Below are 15,389 nucleotides of genomic sequence, written 5' to 3' on the forward strand. Positions count from 1 at the left end.
CCTGTCATCAAAAAGTATATAAACTGTGTTTTGGAACTAGTAGGCTTTCCTGCTTGTGGGGTGCCCGCCATTGCAATCGCGAATAAATTACTACTTCACTGAGATCCTTGCCTGAGCCTAAGTTATTGGCTACGGAGTGTTTCTCACACAGCCTTGCAGGTGGACAACATTTTTGCCTCACTATTCTGTGTTGCTCTCACAGTAGTAATGAAAGTGACCAGAGAAACTAAACCACAGGATGTTTCAATAAATCAAGCTCAGAGTTTGGCTTAACAGTTTAACTGAACTACAATGTTCATTGATTGTTGCGTAAACATAAATTTCAGTATTTTATTCTCCAAATAAGCACTCTAATTTCCTCTTTCTTTTATTTTAGTCTTTGATTTTAAAGGCTTTGTAGAGAATACTGATGAAAGTGAATTTAGACAGAGCTGAAATCCATATTTTCTCTACATATTATAAAAGAATGTAAAAACCAGAAATGTACATGCACTTGCATAAATGGAAATAGAATCATGAGAGAATTTGTCTGTTTCAGTGAGAGCAAAGAACTGTTTGTTAAATTATAAATGGCAATTACCTTTATAGAAGCCAAATCATTTTCTGTAAAACAAACATTCAAATTAGCAAAGGGCCTGATTCTGTTTTCCCTTTGCAAAGTGTTAATTTGCATCTGAAAATAGCTCTGCTAAACACTGAATCAGATGGACAGTAAAATAAAATTTAATATGAGTAAGCTCTGAGTCTGATTTGCCTCTGAATAAGTACTGGATAAAAAGGATGTAGCAAGCATCTGACTCAATAGGACTTTTTGTTTGTTTGTTTGTTTGTTTGTTTGTTTCATATGGTTAGCTAATCTGTTCTGGAAAAGGCTATCACATATAACCAAAAGAGTCATTCAACCCAATATGAAAGAAAAATAGCCACAGAATGAAGATAGACAGCTGGTGAAAATTAAAAGAAAAGGTGCATTTTGAGAGAAAAGTATAGTCCATGTTTGAATTCTGTTTCCAGTTTCACTTAAACTATCATGGAAGTAGGATGAAATGAGACCAAAATATGTTATGGTACAATAGCTGTGAATAGCATGATCTCTACTCTGCCTCTTCCAGAATTCAGCTGGTTCATTAGGAACTGATATGAACAACTTGCTTTTGTTAGAGTGGATCAGAAAATATGAAGATATTAGTCAGAGGTACCTGTATGTGCATTGTTTTATTTGGGGATAAAAGCAAATAACTATGAGCCTGGAGAGAATACTACCAGCTACCCATCTTCCCTGAACCATACATGTGCCAGGTCCTCAGATACTATAGCTAAGATGCTTAGCAAGTATAAATTAATGACGTCAGTTGAGCCAATGAGCTTCTTTTAAGCTCTATTTCATTCAGAGCTGTAATGGATGAGCAGCACGGATACTCTCTCCAAATGTATTCCTATTCTGGAATGTACATTAGAGTAAAACTTTTTTTTGGTCACTCTGCATCTAATTTTTAGGTCATAAAGCTTTGTATGGGGAAATGGGTTTATTTTCCTGGAGGATAACTGGAGCAACTTATATTGTTAGGTCTTTGGTAGAAGCAGAGTATAAATAGGGTTTATATTGCATTCTATATTGAAGAAGCTGTTCTCAGCATCTGAAAAGTTTTTTATGAAGGGTGATTCAGTCCCTTCACCACCTGTGTGGCCATACTTTGGACAAAATGCAGTATGACCATATTGATACTGGGGAGCCCAGAACTGGACACAGTACCCAGATGTGTCTCACCAGGACTGAGCAGCAGCAAAGGATCATCTCCCTTGATTTGCTGGCAATGCTCTGCCTGCTGCAGCCTGGAATGCTGTTAGTCTTTTTGCGATAAGGGCACATTTCTGGCTCACGCTCAACTTGCTGTCCACCAGAACCACCAGGTCTTTTTCTGCATAGCTGGTTCCCAAATGGTCAGCCCCAGCCTGTACAGGAGCTATTCCCCTCCAGGTACAGGACTTCACAGTACTCCTTGTTCAACTTCATAAGGTTGCAGTCTGCCCATTTCCACAGCCTGTCAAGGTCACCTTGAATGACATCACCACCAGTGGTGAATCACTCTTCCCAATATCAGTTCACTGCAGACTTGCTGAGAGGACATTCTGTCCCATCACACCATCATACATATAAATGGTGCACATCAGTTTCTCAGCTCTGTAGGTAAATCTCAGTCCTGCTCACAATGAAATGCACTGGCTGGCAGTGTGTTTTCTTTTTCAACGCATCAATAGGACACAAGCTTAAAATAAAAAGAGAGAAAGAGAGAGAGAGAGTAATCTGCCACATGCCTACATGGTCTGACAAGCCTGTCATTTTGATGGCTAAATGTGGCTTATGAAGGAAATAATCATGTCTGTAGCTATTGGCTTTCCTAGAGGGAAAATAAAGCTGTCCACCTTATGTCTTTTAATCAGATGTTACTTAGTGAACTTTGCTAAGCGAGCTACTCAGAGTCTGGCATTCTCTTCTAATTAAAAATGGTATCCCCATGAGTTCAGTGCAAGTCTTGTTAAGATTAAATTTTCAACGGTTGTCTGTTTCTGTTGCTGACTGTGTTTTAGAAAGTGTCAGAATGCTTACTATCCCGGAGCAGCTATTTGTAGACAAATTTACAGGGAACAGCTGTAGGTAGCAATCAATCATATTTGGTTCAGTGACAGAATTTAATTAGCTGACAACAAAGTAAAATACTCTATAAAATAAATGAATTGTTATTCATGTACAAATATATTTCCTTTTCAGTTCTTTATTTACCATGTAAGAGACAAGCAAAAGATCATCATATTATTATGATCCATGATTGCCTCCAAAATCATAGCTAAAAGTATCACCCCTCCCCCCTGCTTACTATTAGGATGCTTGGATTGTAATTAGTAATATTCAGCTTCTTTCACTGCCAAACTATTTCTATTTCTTTATTTTGTTCTTCTCAGCATTTGTCTGAAATATCAGCCGTTTAATTCATCATTAATGCAAAAAGGGTCATCTGATTGTGGATATATTAATTCAAGATAAATGCAAGACTTGCTGTCTCCACATGAGTGAAGAGTGGGGTCAGATTGCAACAGTGATTCATGAAAGGCAATTAAAAAATCAAATATTCTGTTTTCTTGGCATTTTGCTGTCTAGCTGAATTTTCACCCCAGTTGGGTACTTTCGCTATTACATGGAGAAACCTGATATAATGTAAGAGTTTCCTAGAAATCAGAACTTTGAGGAAGATGGTTATGATGAGAAAAAAATAGGTTTTATAATCATCTGTTGGAAAGGACAAAAAAAAAAAATGCTCTCTGTTTTCACATTTGTGAATCTCTCCTGGAGAAAGACATCAATAAGAGGAGTTAGAGTTTTCTTGAGGTAGAGGTAAGGAACAATAGCAAGAATTTCTTGTTATGTATAATGCTGCAGTACTGACTTGAACTGAGATTTGGGGAACAATCTTTATGTTTTTCCTCTGTGCATTTTCAAGCAGTATTTTAATGTTATTGAGTAATAGTGCTTTTAAAGGGGCTGTTCTGAATAACTCTTTGTGAAGTTAATACACTATAGAATACAAAGAATATAAATGTTACCGAATATTACATGATTAAGCCCACAGACATTCAGACTCTGGCCTGCTGAACCATTATGTCATGTCTCCCATCAAGGCTTGAAAGGTATGAACTAAACATGAATGTGTTCAGCTACATCATATTTTTGTTGTTGTTGTTTTGTTTCATTTTGTTTTGTTTTTATGTTAACCCAGTGGTTAGAGGTGGCATATTTCTGTCTGGAAGTCCATTGGCAGACATATATTGTCTTTGTTGTTCTTCCCACATTTACAAACTAATTCCCCAGACTCATTACACTTCCTGTTTTACCTCTCTTATAACACAGTAGCTCTGATCATGTACAGAAGGCCTAGACGTAACCAGAGTGCATATGCTCTAGGGATAGCCAGGTTCCCCAGATATATGAAAGATCAATCCGGAAAGGTCCGGAACAGATCTCAGAAAATATAGAGAATATAGAAAAATATAGAGAGCTGCATCACATTGATATATACAGAAATGTATTTATTAATTTATTTATTTTCTGGAAGAAGAAGGTATGTGGGAAGACTTAGATGTGTATGCACAGTATCCAAAGTATTCTGAATATCTTATATTTTCTTTAAATGTATGCATTCTTAACTGCCCTACATTTATCATTTTTCATTTCAGGTAGTAGCATAGAGATGGCTTATAGTTTTCATCTAACTCCTGTTGCATTCCAGTTGGAGAAAAAGTGGCGCATGTTTGCATTTATCCTGTGCTGTTTCTGAACAGTGTTTATGCTTTCCAGTTGCATCTGCAGCCCAGCATTAGAAAGAAGAGCTCTCAAGTTATTGAAAGAGAGCAGAGAAGTGAAGTGGCCTGTTCAGAGCAGAAGGCAATGCAAAGGTGAGCTAAAAGTCACACTTTCACATTCCTTTTGACTTGCCCCCAGTGATCTAACAAGCCACTGACACATACTATTCAAAGAACACAGCATCTATAAAAAATGTGCTTTTGTGGAGAAGCACCATCAGACTGCAGTAATTCTTCCTTTCTAAAGAACATAAAAATACTTTTAAATGATACATTTAAAAAATGAAAGATATTACCCTGATATGCCCTGGACAAACTCTTCTGTAGCTCTTCTTGATTCTTTCTCTCGTGCTCTTCTGTAATGCATTATTGAAAACAGCAAATTTATTGATTGTATGTAGTATATCACAAAAGATGTGTGTGAACTAATGGTGTGTCTTTATCAGTGAAGAATCAAGAAAATCTGAATTATTCATAATATAGTGCAAGTGAAATGCTCACACTTTTCTTTATCACAGATATCAATGATAACAATTCACAGATTTATAACACATTTATTTACAACTTCCTTTATAAGCACAATGAATACAAGTACTCTGAAGTAAGATGTGAAGGGAAAAATATTAATGTGCTACATTTCCCTGTGGATTTTTTGACCATATGGTTTAGTAGAAAAAGTTAAGAGTGGCTACAGGAATTGCTCCTCAGGTAAGGCAGCTGGGACAGAGGTAAATTCCCGTTTTTACTAGGGTTTTCTATTGATATTAGGACATTTTTGATTTCACCCTTTTGATTGCAGGGCAAAATTTTGAAGGGCAAAATTTTTAGCCTATCTTTACAAAACTATGTGAAAAATACAGCTCAGGTACTCTATTTTTGGCAGCATAGTAATTGAACAAAGGGTCATATTGCTTCTACCATCAAAAGATTACTGAGAATTAACTGGATTTAAAAGACCATCATTTTAGATATATTAGACATGCAATTGCATACCTACTCTGCAAGATCAGTTATCCTGATTGTATATGTCAATCAGGTACATGTAGGCTTAAATTCCTATTTATATGCAAGAGCAGTTTATCCAATATACATAGATAATTACAGATAAAGCATATGTGAATGGAGTTCACAGTTGTGACTGCAAAAAGCACATGGGTTTGTATATTCACTCTGTTAAAACATAAGAATTTGGGACAAAAATACTGGTGTTTGACTTGTGCTTTATTTTATATTTATTTTCAACTATGGAATTATGAAACTAGACAAAACAATCCAAAACATTTTCAAATATTTGGTTGACTACATTCTGTGCCACAATCTTGTGTTTCAACAATGAGAAATATCTAAGAAATGACACTCTTCAATACATTTTGGCACTGCTTTATGTAGGTTTTAGAGCTTGTCAATCATATTAGAACAGTGAAAAAAAAATAATGCAAAACTGAGGGCACAATTAATGAAGAATGTGTAAATGCCAGATGTAAAATAATGCAGAATTACAATAATAATGTTAAAAATTGAGAGCATTAATTAAAATAGATAGAGTACTGAGGATTGTTCAGAATAAGTTGTAATGATAACCTTATGAACATCACTTGGAAATAAGCATCACTATAGCTTCTTGGTACCACACATACATATAGCTTCTATGGTATCTGCCATCACTGGGGAATGCAGCTGCCCCATTCCTCTTTGCAGGTACAACTAGTAGCAAATCTCAGCACGTATGTCAGAGACACACAGGCACACACAGACAGAGACAGGACTCAGACACAACAGACAACAAATTCTGCCTTAGTCAAGAAATGGCTGCCTTCCACAATACTTACACAGTGGACTTATATAAATGCAGAAACGAGAGAGCTCTGGCTGGTAGAGACAGTGAAGGTACACACACAGAACTCTCTAGGTTCACAAGCACACACACATTCACAGATCCTTTGAGTACCTTACATGGCTCTCTGTCCAACCAGCAACACCTGGCCAAATCCTCAAGTATTTTCACAGCCCCTTTGTCTGCCCAGGACCTCTGCCCAGATCCTGGGCCCTCTTACGCCCTTCATAAATTACCTACCCATCTGCTAGTCCAGCTTGAAGTTCTCTGTATGCACACACACACAAACACACATACACACACACATCCCTCATATACACCACATTAACAAGTCCTCTCGGGTGTACCTGCACAGACCCCCTGCCTGCCTGATACCCCAGTCTGGATTCAAGGACCCCACTACTCACCAGCTAGTCCAGCTTGAAGTTCACTGCTGTATGTAAAACTACGGTTTATGTGGCAAGGTTTAGGTAGAAGGCAGCTGCAGGGGTGGCCTCTGTGAGAAGAGTTCAGAAGGATCAGGCCCAGTCAGCACAGATTCATGAAACGCAAGTCCTGCCTGACCAACCTCATCTCCTTCTTTGACCAGGTGACCCACCTGGTGGATGAGGGAAAGGCTGTTGATGTAGCCTACCTAGACTTCAGCAAGGCCTTTGACACAGTCTCCCATAGTATTCTCCTGGAGAAACTTGCAGCCCACAGCTGGAACAGGTATACTCTTTGCTGGGTTAAAAATTGGCTGAACGGCTGGGCCCAGAAAGTAGTGGTGAACAGGGTGAAATCCATCTGGTGACTGGTGTTCCCCAGGGTTAGGTGTTGGGGCCCATCCTCTTTAATATCTTTATTGGTGATTTGGATGAGGGAATTAAGTTTGCAGATGACACCAAGTTTGGGGGAAGTGTCAATCTGCTGGAGGGTAGGAAGACCCTGCAGAGGGACCTAGACAGGATAGGTGAATGAGCAGAGGCAAATGGGATGAGATTTAACATGGCTACCTGGTGTGTCCTGCACTTTGGCCACAACAACCCCATGCAATGCTACAGGCTTGCGGGAGAGTGGCTTAAAAGCTGTGCAGAGGAAAAGGGTCTGGGGGTGTTGGTCGATGCTCATCAACATGAGCCGGCAGTGTGCCCAGGTGGCCAAGAAGACCAATGGCATCCTGGTTTGTATCAGGAATAGTATAGCCACCACGACCAGGGAGGTGATCATTCCACTGTACTCTGCTCTGGTAAGGCCACACCTCGAGTACTGTGTTCAGTTTTGGACCACTCAGTACAAGAAAGACATTGACGCCCTGGAACATGTCCAGAGAAGGTCTACAAAGCTGATGAAGGGTCTGGAACACAAGTCCTATGAGGAGCAGCTGAGGGAACTGGGGTTGTTTAGTCTGGAGAAGAGAAGGCTCAGGGAGACCTTATTGATCTCTACAACTACCTGAAAGAAAGTTGTGGGGAGCTGGGTGTTGGCCTCTTCTCACAGATAACTAGTGATAGGACTAGAGGGAATGGCTTGAAGTTGAGCCAGGGGAGGTTTAGGTTGGAAACTAGGAGACATTTCTTCTCAGGAAGAGTAGTCAGGCATTGGAACAGGTTATCCAGGGAAGTGGTGGAGTCACCGTCCCTGGGGGTGTTCAAGGAAAGATTGGACATGGTGCTTAGGGACATGGTTTGGTGGGTGACATTAGTGGTAGGGGGATGGTTGGACCAGATGATCTCAGAAACCTTTTCCAACCTTAATGATTCTATGATTCTATGATGAAGATGTCCTGCTCTAGATAAGAGCCAGTTTCAGCCAGATCTGAAGGGGCCTGCTGCTGGCCAGAGCCATGGCAGTGAGCCACGTTGTTTGTCTCTCTGTTAGATCAGATTTAAGAAAAGGAAAAAAAATGCTGCACCACAGCAGCTAGTAGAGTGAGGACTGAGAAATATCCCTGTAGGCACCAAGGTCAGTGAGGAAGGAGGGCAAGAGGTGCTCCAGGCACAAGAGCAGAAGCTCCCTGGCAGCCTGTGGAGAGGTCCACTGTGGAGCAGTTTGTCCCACTGCAGCCCATGGGTGCCACCGCGGAGCAGATCTCCATGATGCAGCCTGTGGAAGAACCCACAGTGGACCAGATGATCTGTCAGGAGCTGCCACCCTTGGAGGACCCATGCTGGAGCAGTTTGTTCCTGACGGATGGACCCCATGATACAGACTCCTGTTGGAGCAGTTCTTGAAGAGCTGCTGCCTGTGGGAAGCCCATGCAGGATCAGTTCGGGAAGGACGGCATCCCGTGGGAGGGACCCCAAGTTGGAGCAGGGGCAGAGAGTGACCATGAAGGAGCAGTGGAGATTAAGTGTTAGGGACTGACCACAACCCCTATTCCCCATTTCCCTGTGCTGCTCAGGAGAGAGGACATAAAAGAGGGTGGATGAGGGGAAGGTGTTTTTAGTTTGTTTTAGTTTCTCACCTCTCTAGCTTGTTAGTAATAGGTAATTAATTATATTAATCTCCCTATGCTGAGTCTCTTTTGCCTGTGACTATAACTGTTGACTGATCTACTTGTCCTTATGTCTAATCTTGAGCACTTTTCATCATATTTTCTCCCCTTTTCCATTTGAGGAGGAGGAGTGAGAGAGCAGTTGCAGTGGAACTCAGCTTCACAGCTGGGTAAAACTGCCACAGTTGCACACACATACACACTCACACATTCATCCCTCAGGCTTAACACATTCACAAGTCCCCCCAGGCATACCAGCATCCACCCCCTGCCTGCCTGACAGTCCAGCCTGGACCTGAGGCCCCCGCTACCTTCCAGCTGGTTCAGCTTAATGTTTGCTAATGAACACTGTATTCAATATGAGTAAGGTAATAGATGTTCTCTTATCAGTTCTAATTGAAGGATGGGTCAGAAAAAAAAAAAAAAAAACGAAAAAAAAAAAAAAACATTTTATTCTCCATAGCACTTGAAAGACAACAAGGTTGGAAAGAAAACAACTATTCTATTTTCCAATATTTCAGTGCTCTTCACTTTGCAATTCAGCATATTCTCTATTGACTTTAATAAAAGAAACTAAAAAAAAAAAAAAAAGTGGTTGAATTTGGGAGTTATACTGTATGTTTGACATGATCTCTCTCTTGCAGTTTTCTGCTTGGATGGAATGAATAGTTCATTATTGCTTAACAGCTTGTTTTCTACAGAAGTGCTATTTGATGAAATTTTGAAACTCTTCTTCAAACTGCTTCAAGACACTGTTTTGTTTTACAAAAGCTCTCAGTATTTAACAGTTTACAACCTCAGTCCTACAGGAAACCCAGATAAAGAAAGGCTGTGAGAAAAAGAGGCATTATGTAAAACAAAACAAAACAAAAACCACTAATGTCTTCATTAATGTCTTCATTAGTGTCTTTATCATTGAATGAAATCTCAAGAGGTGAGATTTCACAAAGAGCTGGTATTGTGTCTTACAGTATGCTTTCTGAGTCAGTTATATTCCCAGTCATTACATTCCTTTAAAAGTATGCAATTAATCAATTCCAGGGAAAAGCATTTTTAAAAGGTGTTCAGGAGGGACAAATCCATGTTTAATTTATTTAAGAGTAATCATGTAACTCCCACAGGAGTAAATTCAGAACTATGTGCTGACATCAGTTTATGCTTAAATTAAAAGCCCTTGAAGGTCAGAAACTATATGACTTTTACAACATTTCTATGTAGCCACATATACAATCAAAACTTTTCTGCATGAAACCCTTAAGAAATATATATATTTATTCAAGAAATATTTTATTTTGCATTCTTATGGATAAACCAGAAAGTTTTTTACCATGAAGATCAACAAGTCAGGGAATATTTAAGCAGACTGGACATTCATAAGTCCATGCTTCCTGATGGGATGCACGCATGAATGCTGAGGGAGCTTGCAGATGTGATTGTGAAACACAATCAAAAAAATGTTTGCTCTATTTTGGCAGTTGGGAAAAGCACACAAAGACTAGGGGAAAGCAAATGTCACTTGTATCCTCAAGAAGGGCAAGAACCCAGAAAACTACAGATTGGTCAGCTTCACCTCGATCACTGGGAAGGTGATGGAACTGCTAATCCTGGAAACCATTTCCAGGCACGCGAAGGAGAAGAAAATCATCGGTAGTAGTCAGCATAGATTCACCAAGGGGAAGTCATGTTTGACCAACCTCATAAGCTTCCATAATGAAATGACCAGCCTGGTGGATGATGGGGGAGCAGTGGATATTGTCTTCCTGGACTTTAGTAAGTCCTTTGACACTGCCCCCCATAAGACCCTCCTAAAGAAACTGGTGAAATATGGTCTGGATGAACAGTGAGGTAGATTGAAAACTTGCTGAATAGCTAGGCCCAGAGTGTAGTGGTCAGTGGTGAAAAGTCTAGTTGAAGGTCAATAATGAGTGGAGTACTCCAGGGGTCACTACTGGCTCCAGTCTTGCTTAACATGTTCATTAATGATGACAATGGAGTAGAGTGCACCCTCAGTAAATTCACAAATGACACAAAACTGAGGGAGTGGCTGGCTCACCAGGGATTGTGAAGAGGGACCTCGACAGACTAGAGCAGTAGGCTCTCATGAAGTTCAAGAGGAAGTGCAAAAGCCTGCACCTGGGGAGAAGCAACCTCAGGCACCAGTACACACTGGGGACCACCCAGGTGGAAAGTAGCTTTGCAGAAAAGTACCTAGGGGTCCTGCTGGTCACCAAGTTGAACATGAGTCAATAATGTGCCCTTGCACAGAGTATTCTTGGCTGCAATAGTCAAATTACTGTCATCAATTCAAGGAAGATGATCCTTCCCCTTTACTCAGCATTTGTGAGTCTGGACCTGGTGTACTGTGTCCAGTTCTGCACTCCCCACCCCCCCCACCCTCCATGCCCCCATCCCCTCTCTCCCTCCAGTACAAAAGAAATGATCATACTGGAAAGATTCCAACAGAAGGCTACCAAGATGATGAAGGGGATGGAGCACCTCTTTCCAATGGGGAAGGGTTGTGAGAGCAAAATCTGTTTAGCCTGAAGAAGAGAAGGCTTAGGAAGGATCTCATCAATGTATGTAAATACCTGAAGAAATGGAGCCAGGTTCTTTTCAGTGGTGCCCAGTGCCAGGACAAGAGGCAATGGGCACAAAGTGGAATACAGGAGGTCTGTCTAAGCATCAGGAAGAATTTCTTTACTGTGGGTGATGGAACAGTTGCACAGGTTGCCTGGAAAGATTGTGAAGTCTCCCTCCTCGGAGATATTCAAAAGCTGCATGGACATGGCCCTGGTCAAATTTGTGGCCAAGCTAGAGCAGGGAGGCTTGGACCTCCAGAGGTCCCCTCCAACTTCAACCATTCTGTGATTCTGTGATTCTATGATTTTATGGATGTTTGCACTAACCAAAGACACCAAAAGTAAACTTACTGAAAAATTGTCTGCAATACTTACAGGTAATGTTATGTACAGCTGTTAAATTTCTATTTTGTAAGAAAATGCTTGCTAGTCATCATCTCATATCTCTGTAGCTGGACAACGTCAGGCATAAGTATCTCCTAAATATTCCTTTTTAATGTGTGATGATACAATTCACTTTGGAAAGGGTGCAGAGACCTTGAGATAAATTTTTCATAACCTGACAGGAAATTATATTTGTTTTTATGTTGTATTTTAAGAAAAGTCAGAAAAAAAAAACAACTTTTTAATCAATTATATATATTTTTATTACTTAGAAGAAGAAAGTAAGGATTACATATTATTTTTAAATGGTGTCAATCAGCACGGGATCTGTTTTGTGCTGCCTGTTTTGTGGTTTAATCCCAGTAAGCATCTGAACTCCACATAGCTGCTCTCTTACTCCCTCCTCCCCCGCTTCCCCCACCCCCACCCCCCCACCCCAAGTAGGATGCAGGAGAGAATCAGAAATGTAAAAGTGAGAAAACTTGTGGGTTGAAATCAGAGAATCATATAATGGTTAGTGTTGTAAGGGACCTTAAAGTTCATCTAGTTCCAATTCTCCTGGGCATGGATGCCACCCACTAACTAGACCAGGTTGCTCAAAGCTCCATCCAACTTGGCCTTGAATACTTCCAGGGATGAGGCATCTACAGCTTCTCTGGGAAACCTGTTCCAGTGCCTCACCACCCTCATAGTGAAGAATTTCTTCCTAGAGACAGTTTAATAGGTAAAGCAGAAGCTGTGTGCGTAAGCAAAATAAAACAACAAGTTCATTAATTACTTTCCATTAGCAGGCAAATATTCAGCCACTTCCAGGAAAGCAGGGCTCCATCACACAGAATGGTTTCTTGAGAAGACAAATGCCATCACTGTCAACGTCCCCCTCTTCCTTCAGCTTTTACTGCTGAGCATTACAAATCACAGTATGGGATAAACTTCTGGTCAGTTGGAGTAAGCTGAACTGGCTGTGTCCTCTCCAAATTTCTTGTGCACACCCAGCCTTCTCACTGGTGGGGGAGTGTGAGAAACAGAAAATGCCTTGTTACTGTGCAAGCACTGCTCAGCAATAGCTTAAACATGAGTGTGCTACCAACACCATTTTGGTCACAAATCCAAAACATGGCTACATACAAGTTGCTGTTAAATAATTAACCTCATTCCAGCCAAAACCTGTACACATATATATCATGTTTAAGACATATAGAACAGTGTACAAGATGATCAGCATGGTTGGAACAGGATATCCAGAAAGGTTGTGGAATATCCATCCCTGGAGATATTCAAATGTTATCTGGCTATGGTCCTGGACAGCCTGCTCTAGATGATCCTGTCTGAGGAAGTGTTGAATTCCAGAAGTACCTTCCAACTTCACTCATTCTGTGATTCAGTGAGTAAAAAGTTACTAAGAGCCAGGAATAGCAAGATAGCAAGTGCTGAAAACAGGATTTGGGGATATTACTGGCATGTGGGAGATACAGCTTTGTGTACCCTTTGGCTGGATATCCTTTCTCCAACTTCATTGACTAACTAGGTTTAAATGAGAAAGTAGGTAGAGAATGGCAGTGCAATGTATGAGTAACTATCTTCTGTCAGGTACAGTAGGTGTGTCACAGGACTGAGTGCATTAGGAGAACTAGAAGAAAATATCTTACTTTGAGTGTCAGTCAGGATTAGCACAAGTTGTTTCAAGTTTCTCCTGCCTGTCAGGCCAGGAGAAGTTCTAGGTAAATGTGACTGATAACATATTTGCTCTTCATCTGCTGTATACTGTTTTATATTAAACTTCATTAAATAAGACAATCATTTGAGCTATGGAAAAGAAGTCCGGTGGTTTTTTGATCTTAGGCTACTTGCTGCACCTCAAGTCAGGTAGAAGTCTTGTGGGATAGGGTGACATTACTTCTGTCATGAGAAATTGAAGTGTGCTTGGATTGAAAAAACCCTCTGAACTTAGCGTGGAACCAGCACCTCCTGGAGATTTAGCAAGACCAGGGCATATATTGTTTTTATTAATATGTTTACCTCAAGAAAATGATATAGATAATGATCATTCAGAACACTGACTCACAGAGACTTATCATGGCATGCAGAGATGCTCAGCCCTAAGAACCAGACGACCACTACTGAAAATAGATTGCCTGGGTTGGACAAGGGTTAGGATACATGTAAGTGTTTAAGGACCACTTTATGGTTTTAGCTATACATACAGCACTCAAGGGAGACAGATTAGAAGCATTAAATATATTAAGTATCTTAGAAACAAGCAAACAAAGCAGAAAGACAAAAAAAGAATGGCAGCTGCTCTCCTCCCTGCCTCTCTCACCCCCTCCCCCCCACTCCCCCTACCCCCCAACTCCATCTTTTGAAAGTTCTTTTTTACCAAATCCTGATATACTACTACCCAGAGGTGAGGTTATTGTTTGTTGGGATTCTTTTTGAACATGCTACTTATTTTTCTGAGTTTACCTTACAAGTTCCAATGGTATGGAATCTTGGAATATTTTGGAATACTTAGTTTAGATGGAATAGTTTTATTGTTAAAACAGCTACACTCTTTTTCTTGCTGCAAGATTTCATATGTATCACAGTAATGTTATTTTCAGAAGACCTGAATATTGCCTTGATTTTAACTATTTTTGACATTACATTCAACTTAGCATTTTTTGGCTTATTATGTCTGTTAAAAACATCATAACATAACACAAACATATAACATAAGTAAAGAGCTCTTTGCTTGTTGTTCTCTTCGTGGACACTGATAGTGGTTTTATTAGCTTATGTGGACATAATACAAGTAACTAAAGACAGTTTCTTCATATCTTCTAGAAAAATATTTACAAACAAATTATTAAAATAAACACTTTAGGGGAAATTTTAATGTTTGGATAACCTTGAAAGAATGAAAAAAATACTAAATTTAAAACTTTGGTAGATTGAGAAGATGCTTATAACTACTCCATATACAATTACATATATTCAATCGTATAGTGTATTTGTTACTCATTCATATCTTCATCATTATTTTCTTTTGTATAAACGACAATTTTACTATTTAATGGTTTAGGGGTTTTTTTGCATATTAAGTTCACTAATCATGTCTAATCTGTGTAGCCTGGCTGTACCATTCTCATAATGTTTGTTTTTCTTGTTGTTTTTAACAAACAATGGACCCAGTCAACCCTTCACAGTGAAGGGTTGACTGTGAGATGCCTTCTAGCTACCTCTGTCTGTGTGTGGTAGTTGTGGACAGGTCTGTCAGCTGATCTCAGAAACTAAGACAGCTATACATGTCCTTCACCTAAATGGTAAGAAACAAAAGGGGAGGGGAGAAAGGAAGGGGTGTGGGAGTGGGGGAACAAACTTGGAAGAACATCTGTGTGCTACTTACTTCCTTGGTCCTTTTCACTATTGCAGGACATTTGTTTTCAAGTCACTGGGCAATGACAGAATTTCTGGACATTAAGCAACTAAAATATTGAAAATGTTTTTTTGTCCCTATGTATATTGCTTTGCCTGTATTGCTCTTCTGCCTTTCTGGCAACCCTTAGGGCAAGATCATTTTTGTCTCTCACTCCTGGCTATTCTGGCTCACACCTGGCTCACACCTGGCTATTTCTACAAATTACTTGGCAGCTTATGATCACCTAACTGTGAAGTAACATTTTACCAGTGTGGTCCTCTGTCAGATGCGTGTTCAACATATTGTTCTCAACTGGAGAAGCTTTAGGTAATCAGTATGGGAAAATGCATCTTGGGTTGGAAC

This window comes from Cygnus atratus, chromosome 2 (assembly GCF_013377495.2).
Source record: "Cygnus atratus isolate AKBS03 ecotype Queensland, Australia chromosome 2, CAtr_DNAZoo_HiC_assembly, whole genome shotgun sequence".
Taxonomy (NCBI): Eukaryota; Metazoa; Chordata; class Aves; order Anseriformes; family Anatidae; genus Cygnus; species Cygnus atratus.